Source organism: Arachis ipaensis, chromosome B10 (assembly GCF_059453495.1).
Source record: "Arachis ipaensis isolate K30076 ecotype BB chromosome B10, ASM5945349v1, whole genome shotgun sequence".
Taxonomy (NCBI): domain Eukaryota; kingdom Viridiplantae; phylum Streptophyta; class Magnoliopsida; order Fabales; family Fabaceae; genus Arachis; species Arachis ipaensis.
The window spans coordinates 107,930,297-107,943,668 of NC_142435.1; the positions used below are offsets into that span (position 1 = coordinate 107,930,297).

General features: G+C 33.9%; 1 pseudogene; it reads left to right on the top strand.

Moving 5' to 3' along the window:
• Positions 1-5,007: 5,007 nt before the first annotated feature.
• Positions 5,008-6,332, top strand: LOC148581240 (sm-like protein LSM5; annotated as a pseudogene).
• Positions 6,333-13,372: the final 7,040 nt, after the last annotated feature.

Consider the following 13,372-nt stretch of genomic DNA (forward strand, 5'->3'; position numbering starts at 1 on the left):
AACTCAATTTTCGAATTTGATGAGAGAAAAAGGGAAAGATATTTTTTTGATTTTTTGAATTTTTATGAAAACATGAAAATTATGCAATGCATGAAATTTTTTAGATCAAAACATGAATGTATGCAAGAATGCCATGAATGTCAAGATGAACACCAAGAACACTTTGAATGTCAAGATGAACATCATAGACACAATTTTGAAAAATTTTTTAATGCAAAGAAAACATGCAAGACACCAAACTTAGAATTCTTTAATGCTTACGCACTAAGAATTCAAGAATGCATATGAAAAATAATAAAAGACACAAAACAAAAAATCATCAAGATCAAACAAGAAGACTTACCAAGAACAACTTGAAGATCATGAAGAACACCATGAATGCATGAAATTTTCGAAAAATGCAAGATGCACATGCAATTGACACCAAACTTATGATCTGACTCAAGACTCAAACAAGAATCACAAAAATATTTTTGATTTTTATGATTTTCTAATTTTTTTTTTTGGATTTTTATTTTATATTTTTCGAAAAATTATTTAGAAAAAGGAAAAATAAGGATTCCAAAATTTTTAATATGAATTCCAGGAATCTTGCCATGTTAGTCTTAAAGCTCCAATCAAAGGGTCTGGCATGGCTTAACAGCCAGCCAAGCTTTAGCATATAATTACATGGGCTGGAGTGATTAGTTGAATACCAATCCCAAAGTAGTTTGGGTATGGCTTTACAGCCAGATATGAATCAACATATTTCATGAAACACTAGAATTCATTCTTAAAAATTTTGAAGCCATAGAATAATTTATTTTTGAAAACACATTTTTTTTTTTTGAAAACTTTTTTTTTTTCGAAAACAAAGAAAAATTTTTGAAAGATTTTTGAAAATTTTTTGAAAACAAAACAAAAAGAAAATTACCTAATCTGAGCAACAAGATGAACCGTCAGTTGTCCAAACTCGAACAATCCCCGGCAACGGCGCCAAAAACTTGGTGCACGAAATTGTGATCTCTGGTAATGGCTTTTTAGGCCAGACACTCTGATCTAGTTTTACAGTCTGTCACAACTTCGATACAACTAACCAGCAAGTGCACTGGGTCGTCCAAGTAATACCTTACGTGAGTAAGGGTCGAATCCCACGGAGATTGTTGGTATGAAGCAAGCTATGGTCACCTTGTAAATCTCAGTCAGGCGGATATAAAGTGATAATGTTGTTTTCGAATATTATATAATAAAATAGGGATAGAGATACTTATGTAAATCCTTGGTAGGAATTTCAGATAAGCGAATGGAGATGCTTTTCGTTCCTCTGAACCTCTGCTTTCCTGCTATCTTCATCCAATCAGTCTTACTCCTTTCCATGGCTGGCTTTATGCAAGGGCATCACCGTTGTCAGTGGCTACATCCCCTCCTCTCAGTGAATGATATGCTCACGCACCCTGTCACGGCACGGCTATTCATCTGTCGGTTCTCGATCATGCTGGAATAGGATTCACCCTCCTTTTGCGTCTGTCACTAACGCCCAGCACTCGCGAGTTTGAAGCTCGTCACAGTCATTCAATCATTGAATCCTACTCAGAATATCACAGACAAGGTTTAGACCTTCCGGATTCTCTTGAATGCCGCCATCATTCTAGCTTACGCCACGAAGATTCTGGTTAGGAGATCTAAGAGATATTCATTCTAGCTTTATTTCATGTAGAACGGAGGTGTTTGTCAGGCACGTGTTCGTAGGGGAGATGGTGATGAGCGTCACACATAATCATCACCTTCATCACGTTCTTGGGTGCGAATGGATATCTTAGAAGCGAAATAAGATGAATTGAATAGAAAACAATAGTACTTTCATTAATCTTTGAGAAACAGCAGAGCTCCACACCTTAATCTATGGAGTGTAGAAACTCTACCGTATGAAAATACATAAGTGAAGGTCCAGACATGGCCGAGATGGCCAGCCCCCTTGATCTAAGAACAATGCGTTCAAAGATGATCCTAAGATCCTAAGATGATCAAAAGATGCCTAATACAATAGTAAAAGGTCCTATTTATAATAAACTAGCTACTAGGGTTTACATGAGTAAGTAATTGATGCATAAATCCACTTCCGGGGCCCACTTGGTGTGTGTTTGGGCTGAGCCTGAGTGTTGCACGTGCAGAGGCCATTTGTGGAGTTGAACGCCAGTTTCTGTGCCAGTTTGGGCGTTCAACTCTGGTTTTGGATCCTTTTCTGGCGCTGGACGCCAGATTTGGGCATAAGGCTGGCGTTGAACGCCAGTTTACGTCATCAATTCTTGGCCAAAGTATGGACTATTATATATTGCTGGAAAGCCCTGGATGTCTACTTTCCAACGCAATTGGAAGCGCGCCATTTCGAGTTCTGTAGCTCCAGAAAATCCACTTTGAGTGCAGGGAGGTCAGAATCCAACAGCATCAGCAGTCCTTTTTCAACCTCTGAATCTGATTTCTGCTCAAGTCCCTCAATTTCAGCCAGAAAATACCTGAAATCACAGAAAAACACACAAACTCATAGTAAAGTCCAGAAATGTGAATTTAACATAAAAACTAATGAAAACATCCCTAAAAGTAACTAGATCCTACTAAAAACATACTAAAAACAATGTCAAAAAGCGTATAAATTATCCGCTCATCAGGTTTCCTTTGGGGTTTCCTTATTTTATTATATGTATATATTGCTATGCTCGGACCGGTTCTCTTCGCAGCCGGATTTTGAGTCTTGATATTCTTGTTTTTGACACTCTTTATATATATGACCTCGCGTTAGCTTATCCCGGTTCGTTACGTTATCGATCGGAGTGTTGCGCGTTCGAGTTACGGTTTTTGTTTACCCCCTCTTTTTCTACAAAGGCTCCTAGTTATAATCAATTATTCATACTACTATACGTACTAAATTTTTGTTTTAGAGGTCGTAATACCTTGCCATCTCTGAATTATGACTTAAGCATAAGACTTTGTATGGTAGGGTGTTACACTTGGGCCCAACCGGTTGGTCCGGTTTGGCCCGTTTAGTCAAATCTTGGGCCAATTTCTTTAAAATTTGTGTCAAAATTCTCGTTTTAAATTTTCTTATCACATTAAACCATAAAAATCCCATTTTCTCCTTCTCTAGAATATATTTTAATTTATGGGTTAATTAGCCATTAATTAATCGGATTTTACAGTTGTTATTTTTCAGATGCAGGTCGCAACACACCTCAATAAGTTTGCGGACGTGGTGACAGAACGAAGGATGATTCAGCTTTATTTTGTACTTTATTTTGTTATTAGTTCTCTCACTTTTGGATTATTGTATTTTGTTAACTTAGAGGATTTTGCTTTAAACTTTGAGAGATAGGAAGTAAGCCTTTTATATATAAGGCTCAAAATCTAAATATTTAAAGTAAAGCATATAAAATACTCATTATTTTTTAATTACTAAAACTTTAAATCATAACTAAGAAAATGTCCTCTTACTATGAAAATTATATGAGTGCTAATTGATTTAAAACTCAAAACCTTATACTTAGCTTCAATTACTTTTTTACAAGATAATTTTCTAAAAATATAAATCAGAAATAAATATCATAAATCTTAGTTAATTTTATAATTTAATTTTCAAAAATTCAGAATCTTACAAATTTAGTATTTAGATAATAAAATATAATTAAAATATTTTTTCACAAGATATTATATTATAAAGTAATCTTACTATAAAAGTTAACATCCAATATTTTAAAAAAAGTTTAGTCAAAAAATAATTTATAGACATAACATCATAAAATATTTAAAATAAAATGAATAATAGTAAACAACAAAAAAGTAACGTGATTATGCTAAAAAGACAATAACATCACCCCTGGAAAATGAATACAAATGAGTATGTAGAGTAACAAAAGATTGGATGAATAAATTTTTCATAATATTTAGCATGGGTTTATGAAAGACTGCAATTTATAAAAAGTTGTATATTTTTTGCCTTTTAGATATAACGCTGGTTTGGTAAAATTTTTAACTTTTGAATGTAATTTATTAAAATTAGTTTTGAAAGATAACCTTTTAAAAATTGTAGCATATAAATTTGATAAATCAAATTAAAAATAATTTTTAAATAAATACAAACAACAATAATTATATTTAGTAAAATAATTTTAAAATTTAAAATATCATAATAGACATAAATATAAGAATATTTTTTTATATTTTTTAATATACAAAATTTTTTTAGAGTTTTTAGTTTTAATAAGTAGAAGTTAACTTTTAAAAACTATAAGTATAAATATATTATCTTTTTTGTTTACTTTACTAAATATAAAACTAGGTTCTTAAATTTTTAAAAAACATAAGCACTACTATTAAACCAAACTATAATTCCTGAAAAACAAGTTGTACCAGTTGTATTTTAGAAAACAAAATAGAATTTGTGGTAACCATAATTTAAAAAAATTCTTTGGTGAAATTAATTTGTGAAAACCATAATATACATTCATTACAAATTCTTTTTTATTTCCGTGACCTGCATTTTGGTCTTTTTTTATATTATTTTCACTCTGATATACTGCTGGAATAATAATACTGTGGGCCTATTAAGATTATTAGTTATTTTTGCTATCTTGATATATGTTTTTGGTCATGCTCTCTTGATTCTAGATACGGAACACTTCATCTGTCCCAAATATTCTTCAACTCTTGTGTGGTGCATGAATTTTTGGCCAAACAAAAAACTCTTTCAACAGACAAAGTTGGCCCATCAAATGATAAAAAAACTGTGATTACATTTCAAATCAAACTGTTACTTTTTATGGCAGTATGCTACTAATCACTGCGATAAGCTATAATATGTCAGCCTTTTCTGCTATTGTTGAACCATCAATCAGTCACAAATGTTCACATATCCTTCCTATGCTATGCCACTAGTATTCTATAAGTGTAGAAAATTTTTCTTGTCTACACCCTAGCATTCATCAAATGAATATAGTTTTCCTTAAAGAAAGGGTATAGTAGTCGAGTCACAACTCACACCTCACAATTGAAGCACTAAATCATTTTCTTCCTCAATCTATAGTAATCTACAACTTAGGATTTGTTTGTAGACTGAGCTGGGTTGTCTTCAATTATCCTTCGAGACTTACCAATGGGTGTTCCATGGCTAACAATCCTTCACAGCTTCTCCCATCAAGTTGTTTTACTTTGTTCTTATCATCACATTTTCTCTAACTCCTTTTTAATTTTTATTGTAACAATTGGAGAGTAATGAATGAATATATGGAGAATTGATTGACCGGTGTATAGGGTCAAAAATATAGGTGATAATGAAAGGGGACAAAGAGCTTATTGGTACTCTCAGAGGCTATGATGTCTATGTTAATATGGTTCTTCAAGATGTTACTAAATAGTAACACCTCTACTCACTTGTTAATTACTTAATTCTTATGCAATATTTGTTGCCATTTCTTCCCAATGTTATATTACTGGATTATGTGCATTTTGTGTGTTTCTATGTTAACTGCATACTTATAGCCCAAGTTTTTAGTTGTTATGTTGATTTGTTGGTATTGGAGTGTAAACCAATCCAAAGTGCTCAACTTGTCTGAATACTGGTTAAACTATTAGTTTTTTACTCTAGTAAAATGTACTTTGTTGTAGGCGTTGTTGGTATTTTTTACGAGCTCTAGTAACAACTAGAATTAGTTGACTAATAGGTGTGTTAATCAAATTGTTTATGTAGAGAAGTTGTTGTATCTTTTGACTTTAGCGAATTTTCTTGGAAAATGTTATTCCACACATTATCATTGTATTCAGGGAAACAATTTGCTAGTTTGCTACTTTGTGTATGTGACCTGCTTTCAATATTATTTTATTTTATATTTTAGCTTTGAAAACCTTATGGTTAAATAATGTTCAAAATAAAAAACTACAGTTCAGACAAGATTCTTGTTGACATGTATGCTATGAGCTTGTATAAGGTTATTTGGTTTATTAACTTTACATTCATCCAACAGTGAAATCACTACAGAAGGAAGGCGGATAACAAAGCTTGATCAGATCTTACTCAATGGAAATAATATTGCCGTTATAAGTTAGAAATAATTGTTTTCTCCTGCATACTTATATTGTAATTTGACAGTTTCTATGAAGGAAAAAAATTTGCAACAAGTTTACTACTTCCTTGTTTTCTTAATTCTTATGTAAGGCTTTTCTTGACAACAGTGCTACAGAGTTTAGACTATAATAGTGTCATAAGGTGCATGATGCTTTGTTTAATTCTGATATAGCATTCTTAGTTGTATTTTCATACTGTGTAAATGCAGTTGGTCCCTGGTGGTTCCCCTGATACAGAGTGAAAGAACTCTACTGTCAATGTTTTAGGCCCTTGATTCCTCTAGTTTAATGAGGATTGTGGTTTCTGGTAGATGTTACTTTCTGCCAGATTGTGTCAAAAATAACATGATGGTGAATACTGCATTGCAGGTTCTTAACTAGTAGTTGATGAAATTGAATACATACTAATTAGCGTTGACATTGTTAGCATGGTCCATTTCCTAAATTCTAACTAGGCTAGAAAATCTGTTGATCAATTTTCCTTCCACTAAGTTGAGTTTGGGCCATGATGTGATGGGTGTGTATGATACAGTTCGAACCATATTCTCAGAGCCTAGTTAAGGATTTGTGATTCCTATAATTTTATTTTTATTCACAAATTCTTTTATTTGCTTATAAATAAATTAATTGAGTAAAAATTAATAGTAGTAATTTTTTTTATGAGTGCTTTATTTATAAAAAAGAAAGATCGTTATTTACAAGTTAGGCTCCAAAGTGGTCATGAGATTCTAATTGCACCAATTACGTCTCTAAAATTGGCAAAAGTGCACCACATTAATTCTTGAATTATTTTTCGTTAACGACATGCTGATATGGTTGATGACATGGTGTGTGATGGTATGATGAGAAATTGATCAATGACATGTGGTATGTTGATGTGGATGGGTGTGTAACATGTTGCAACATTATTCGTCCACATCTCATCCACTATGTCATCATTGTAGATGCACCAAATTGGTTCTTGATTTTTCATTAAGGAACTCATTTTAATCCTAGAAATTGATTGTCGTGTATCAAATTAGTCTATTTACTAGTGTTCTCTCCTTTTCTACAAATTCAAAATTCTCAATATCTTTAAATGCACTAATTTTAATTTTATTTTTTCACATATTTTTAAAATACAAATACTTTTGATAAATATTTTTAAGATTTGAGTTTTAATCATACAAATTTTTTTACATAATAATTTAAAATTGATAACTACACAATGTGAGATAATTTTCCATCCAATAAGGGTGGGAATCACATTCTCACTTCAGATAATATTATTAATTTAGAGAACTAAGTTATCATCTCTCCTTATAAATATCCCAACAAATTCTAGTATGTTGGAGTCCCTTACAGGTATTTTCAACCACCGTCTTGGAGTTAACGTGAAAGCACTTCAAGCACTCTTATTGTCATCTTCGACCTCTTTCATCTAGCTCATTTACACACAACTAGTTTTAGGCACCCTTTGTAACAATGATAATGTTATTTAATAAAAGAATTATATGATTAATTTAAAAAACTTAATTTTTTAAGTCAAAAAAACGTGTATTTCATACAAACTGAACAAACAAAAAATGTGTATTTTAATTCTTGATTTCTTGTTAAAAACATATATATTTTTTGAGAAAAATAAAAAAAATTTAATCAATCATATATATATTTTTTTTAAATAACATACTTATATATTACAAAATTTATCAATGTTAAATTATTATAAAAAAATTATACAATTAAAACTAAAATCTTAGAAATATTTTATGAAAGAACTTGTGTACCCCTCTTAATTTTAGAAAATTTAATTATGAATGAGTTATGTTTTATTAGCTTCTTATTATAAAAATTATTAAGATAATTAAGTTGATTTTTATGAGAATGAGTTGAAAAACTAATTAGGACTTATATATATAACTTTTAAAATAATTAGGTATTTTCTTATTAGGGATTTAAACTTTTAGTAATTGAAAATAATGAGAGTTTTATAACTTAAATTGAATAATTGAAAGTTTTATATATTTTATGAATAAAAGAAATGTTATTTATTTATATCTAGATTTTAAAATTTGAGTACTTATTTGAAAATAATTTGTAAGTTGATAATTAAAAAGTATTCTTAAAGATAATTATATTGAATTATAATTGGTTTTAAATTACTTTACCCCCTGATTTTAGTGAAAATTACCTAATAATTCTTACCCCTCTTTTTCCAAACTAAACATTAAGTTCACCCTAATCCTAACTGTAAGACCTAGAACTTTTGAAAAGTCTTATTATGATCAAGTCTCAAATCATATAGTTATTTATAGCCTTAATTTCGGAAATCATTTTTATTAAAGAAAATTTAAGCAAGTTTTGATTTATTGAATTTGAGACGAGTTATGATTATTATCCAATTTTACAATTATTGGATTATTTTCTATATTTGAATTATAAAGTTGATAGTTATAAAATAATAAGGATTTTTATATGATTTGGATTGGATAAGTAATATTTTAAATATTAATACTGCTATTTTGGAAAATGAAGAAATTAAGTATATTATTTCTAATTATTTGACTTGAGCATTTTATTGAAAATAATTTGTAAAAATTGATGAGCAAATTGTATTTTCTATATACAATTAGTGTTGGATCTAATTTGGATTTCAATTACTATAGTATCTCCAATTTTATGCAAAATTACTATATTGCCCCTTACCCTAATTTGGCATACCCTTCCCTCTATTCTCTCTTCATGCTGCGCAGCCTCAAACCCTCTTCTTCACTGTATTTGCTGCGCAGCCCTAACCTAACTAAGCACACACTTATGGTTCCTTAAACCAGTGGGAAAAGAAGAACGGGAATCAGGAAGGAGGAAATCAGAAAACACAACACACACACCCACGAAGCACTGTTGGTCGCGGAGAAGGGGAAGGGAAGGGGAACAAGTCGCGTCGGTGTACTGGGTTGCACCACCACCATGTCGCCGTCTGACCGAGGAGGGGGAAGAGCGTCGCGCCTCTCTGTCTCGCCACCGCTGAGCTCGCGCACAGGAAGAGAGGAGATGCGCGAAAGGGAGCCACTGCGGGGAAGCCATCGCCGCCTGCCACCATCGCTGAGCGTGGGGCCGCCGTCCTCCTCGTCGCCGACCAGCCCGTCTCGTTGCCGCCGTCGAACCCGTCCCTTGCCGCCGCCGTTGAAGCTGCGAACAGAGAAGAGGGAAAGGGATGAGTCGCGAGGAAGCAACGCTGCCCTTCCATTGCCGCTGCTACCACGGTTTTGGTTGAGGGTATCCCCGTCGCCGTGGGTGGTTCCACCGCCCTTGCTGCCGTGCCGTCAGAGTCTGCCGCCATGGCCGCCGGTCTCCTAGTTGCTGCTGTGGTTGTGGGTCTGCTGTGTATGGTTGCCGGAAAACCCTTCTGCCACCGGAGCTGCCCTGAAACACCATCGGAGTCTAACAGCACCACTGCGGAGTTTTGAGGCCACCGAAACCACCACCAGAGGTTCTGGCTACTTCCGCCGTCACCGGAAAAGTTGCCGGTAAGGGTTTTATTTGAAGTTTCTGCCTTTTTGCATTTCGAGAAGGTTTTAACGCTGCACAGTCTTTATAGTTAATCTACCGGAGCTTCTGGCCGCCGCCGGAGCTGTTGCCGAGCCTGTTCGAAATCGCAGCTGCCTTATCTCGTTATTTCGGTAAGTAAGTGTGTTTCGAAAAAGCCTCGCGTTAGTATCCGGTTGTGTTTGATTAATAAATATGAGTTTTGGTAACGTGGGGGTCGAGTCCTGATTATTGTATGTTGCGATTAGTGTTTCTATGGATATTGCGAAAGTGGCTGAGAGATGAGGTTTTGATTGCCGTCAGTTCGGGTTGTGGCGAAAAGGACTCTGTGAGGCGTTTGGATTATGGAACTTTGCGTTTTGAGGTAGGGGCGTTTTCCAAAAACTATATTTTATATATTAGAATTATTACATATGGATACTGATGTGAGTGAATGTGTATTTGGTGATTGTATCGGCCTTATGTATGGCTTGATTTGCCTTGGTTGGTTATGAACATCTGTTGGTTGAATTGTTGTGTGGTTTTGTGAAATGAAATGCTTTTCAAGTTGATTCTTTTAAAGCTTTGAGATCGAGTTTAACCCATTGAGAATTAATTTGAGTTAATTTTATTGAGAATGTGAAAAATAGAATCTACTCTTGAATTCAGTCTTGTTTGCTTTAAATGATCTGGTTTGATAAATGATTGTTGCTGAACCGTTTCTTTAAAGCTTTGAAAATGAGTTAATTCGGTTGATATTGGTGTGATTTTGAAATGGTTTCCTTGAGATATGCCAATGAGGCGACTGTTGGATTTAGCTTGATTTTGAATTGATTTTGGATTCTGGACTGTTGAAAAGGATTGTGGAACAGTTTAGTTGGGACCCGAACCGAGTGGCAAAGTCCAAGTTTTAGGGGAGATGCTGCCGAAATTTCTATAACATCCGAGTCTTTATTGAAATGTTGTTTGGAAAAATGATGAGTTAAAGACTTCTACTATTTTATTTGAATTATCAAGGAAAGGATGATTCATGCTTTTGAAATGAATTACTAAAGAGAAAATTGTGATTAAGTCTTGCTTCTTAAGAAAGGCATTGTATCTCTTTCAGGAGAAAGTTATTTAGATAAAACTTATGTTTTAAAGCTGTTTTAAATGTGACAAGGGCAATGCCTTTGAATTTGATTTCGGGGTTTCAATTAAAGAAGTTTCAATGACTTTGAAAGAATCTGAATGTCCATTGACAAGTTTCATTTTGAAATGTTTTGAGAAAGGTTTTAAGTACTCTTTGGATTCTGAATTTTTGCAAGACTAAAACAATTTTGGACAGTTGAAACGCTTTAGAATTTATCATGGGGGTTAAAGCTGGTTTTGCCTAAGTAAAGGAAATGGCTTTGAAAGAAGTAAAGGATTACGTGACTCGGTTTGGCTTAGATCCTATTTTATTACTCAAATCAGGAAACCAAGGTGTTTAATGATTTTAAGTGAATTTGGCAAATGAGTTATGATATACTCCCCTAAAGACTTGAGACTCTGCCGAGAAACTTTTGTTATAAAATCCCCTTGTTGGATGGATGATTTTGAATGTTTCAAAATGAATCTTTAACTTTCCATGGTTATGGAAGTTTTGAAAAGAGGATGCCGAGAGTGGCATGGTTTTAAAAGGGGAATTCACCTTGAGTAAAAGTGGCTTATAAGCCTGAGATGATTTGAGAAATGAGACCTTTAAAGCCAAGGCTGAAAAGAGTTGAAATTTGATTTCAAAGTGAAATGAATTGAGGAAATGATTTATGGCTCAAATGCCGATTTCATGAATTTGATGATTTTGTTGTGAGCCGGGATGGCTGTGTATGATTATGAATAATGGCTAGTTCTGGATTGAACTGTGAGCCGGATGGCTGAGTTATTGCCGGGTTACGACAAGGCCATTATGGATTATGGCTGAGTATAAATGCATATATGATAAATGAACTAATATGATAAATGAATAATGATGGAAAATGTTGAATTTAAGTATGCTTGTGTTTTCTCTCTGGTTGTAAGGGTGACAGGGCACCGATACCCTCTAATGGCGACAGGGCGCAAATACCCTCTAATGGTGACAGTGCACATATTCCCTCTTATGATATTAGTGCGCAACAGAGAGACTGTGCCCGGGTTAGCTACCGGACACGTCGGGTTGGCTTGATAACCGACAGATGATATCATCAGCCACTAGGGACAGGCATGCATCATATGCATTTATGTGACAATGGTTGGGTGTGCATATTATACTTGGTTTGCCTATGTGATTAATTGCTAACTGTTCTACCTGTAATAACTGTTTGTTTGTGCTTGAACGTCCTATCTGTGTTTGCATCTGGGACCCTGTTGGATTGTGGTGATTGGTTGTTGGTTAGATTGTTTGGGCCTAGGGCCGTGGTTAAATTGAGATGGACCGATAATTGGTTTCGGTTTTGTGTTTCTAATTTGGAAAAGTGTGAAATGCTAATTTGGTTCAGCATGGTTAAACCTTTTTAAAAGGCTTTTGAGTTTTTGTGAATTGAACGGTTCCTCTTCTAGAAAAGATATTCTGAATTTACTTTTATTGTAAACTGTTGTTTTTGAAAGGAAGCATAAGACGGGTAGTAATCACTGGTACGGTTTATCTTCACGTATCCTATTAAAGTAATTCCAAAAAAACCTCTACTGAGAACCCTTTCGAGGATGATGTTCTCACCCCCTTACATTTTTTCCCCTTTCAGGATATGGGCACAGAAGTTACGAAGAGTTTATTTATTTGTTGTTGAGATGCTCTGTATTGTTTTAGTTATGGTTTATTGTACCCTCGCCTTTATCTTGATATATTCTGTAAGAGGGATAGGGATTGTATTGGTTAATGCTTGTAATAATGTTTATATATATGTATGTATATATATGGATGTACTCTTTATGAGTTTCTGAAAGTTGTATAGTATCTATGGACGTGCGATGTCGAACAAAAGTATTTTAGGAGCGGTACTGCGATTTAAAGTTTTTAAACAGGCTCATATTTTAATATTAAATATTATAAAAGTTGTCGTAATGTCCGAGCTATCAGAGTCGCGCAGCCGAAGCGTGAGCTTTGGTAGTTAGGGTGTTACATTATGGTATCAGAGCAGTCCTTCCTGTAGAGCCTGAGGAATGGACCGACTATGCTTCAATTGCATACTCTGAGCGTTTGTCATGTATTAGGTCTGGTCGAATGACAGGAATTAGAGCTTTATGCACATACCGGTCTATTGATTAACGTTGTTAGTCTTGCATTGCATAATTCCTGATATTAAGTTTGGCCGGCTTAATACTAGTGAATTATGTATATGAGAGCACTAATGGGTTATCATAGATGATATACGAGTTTTGAGTAAAACGAATCGCGGGTTTTGGGAATGCTAGAAACTATTTCTCGAGGCTATTCAGTTGTGTGTCTTGAATTCTGTTCGAGTCGACCTGTTCTTTCGTATCCTAACTTGAAGTTCTTGGTTGTTAATCCTTTTGAAAAGTAGTTTGATTTTTCAACTTTATTCCTCTATTCATATGCATTCTTGTTTGATCTTAATTGCATATGCTTGTTTGGAATCCTTGTTGCATCTATCTTCCTCTGTTTGAGTTTTTCTTGATTCACGTGTTCCTTGATGTAGCCTTGAACTTGTCTTAATGTGCTGTGACTTTTAACTCCGGGTTCCGAGTTCATTCTTAGAGAACTTGTTGATTCAGTTTTCCTCTTATTTGACAGTGATTACAGCTAATTTTGAGATTTTTA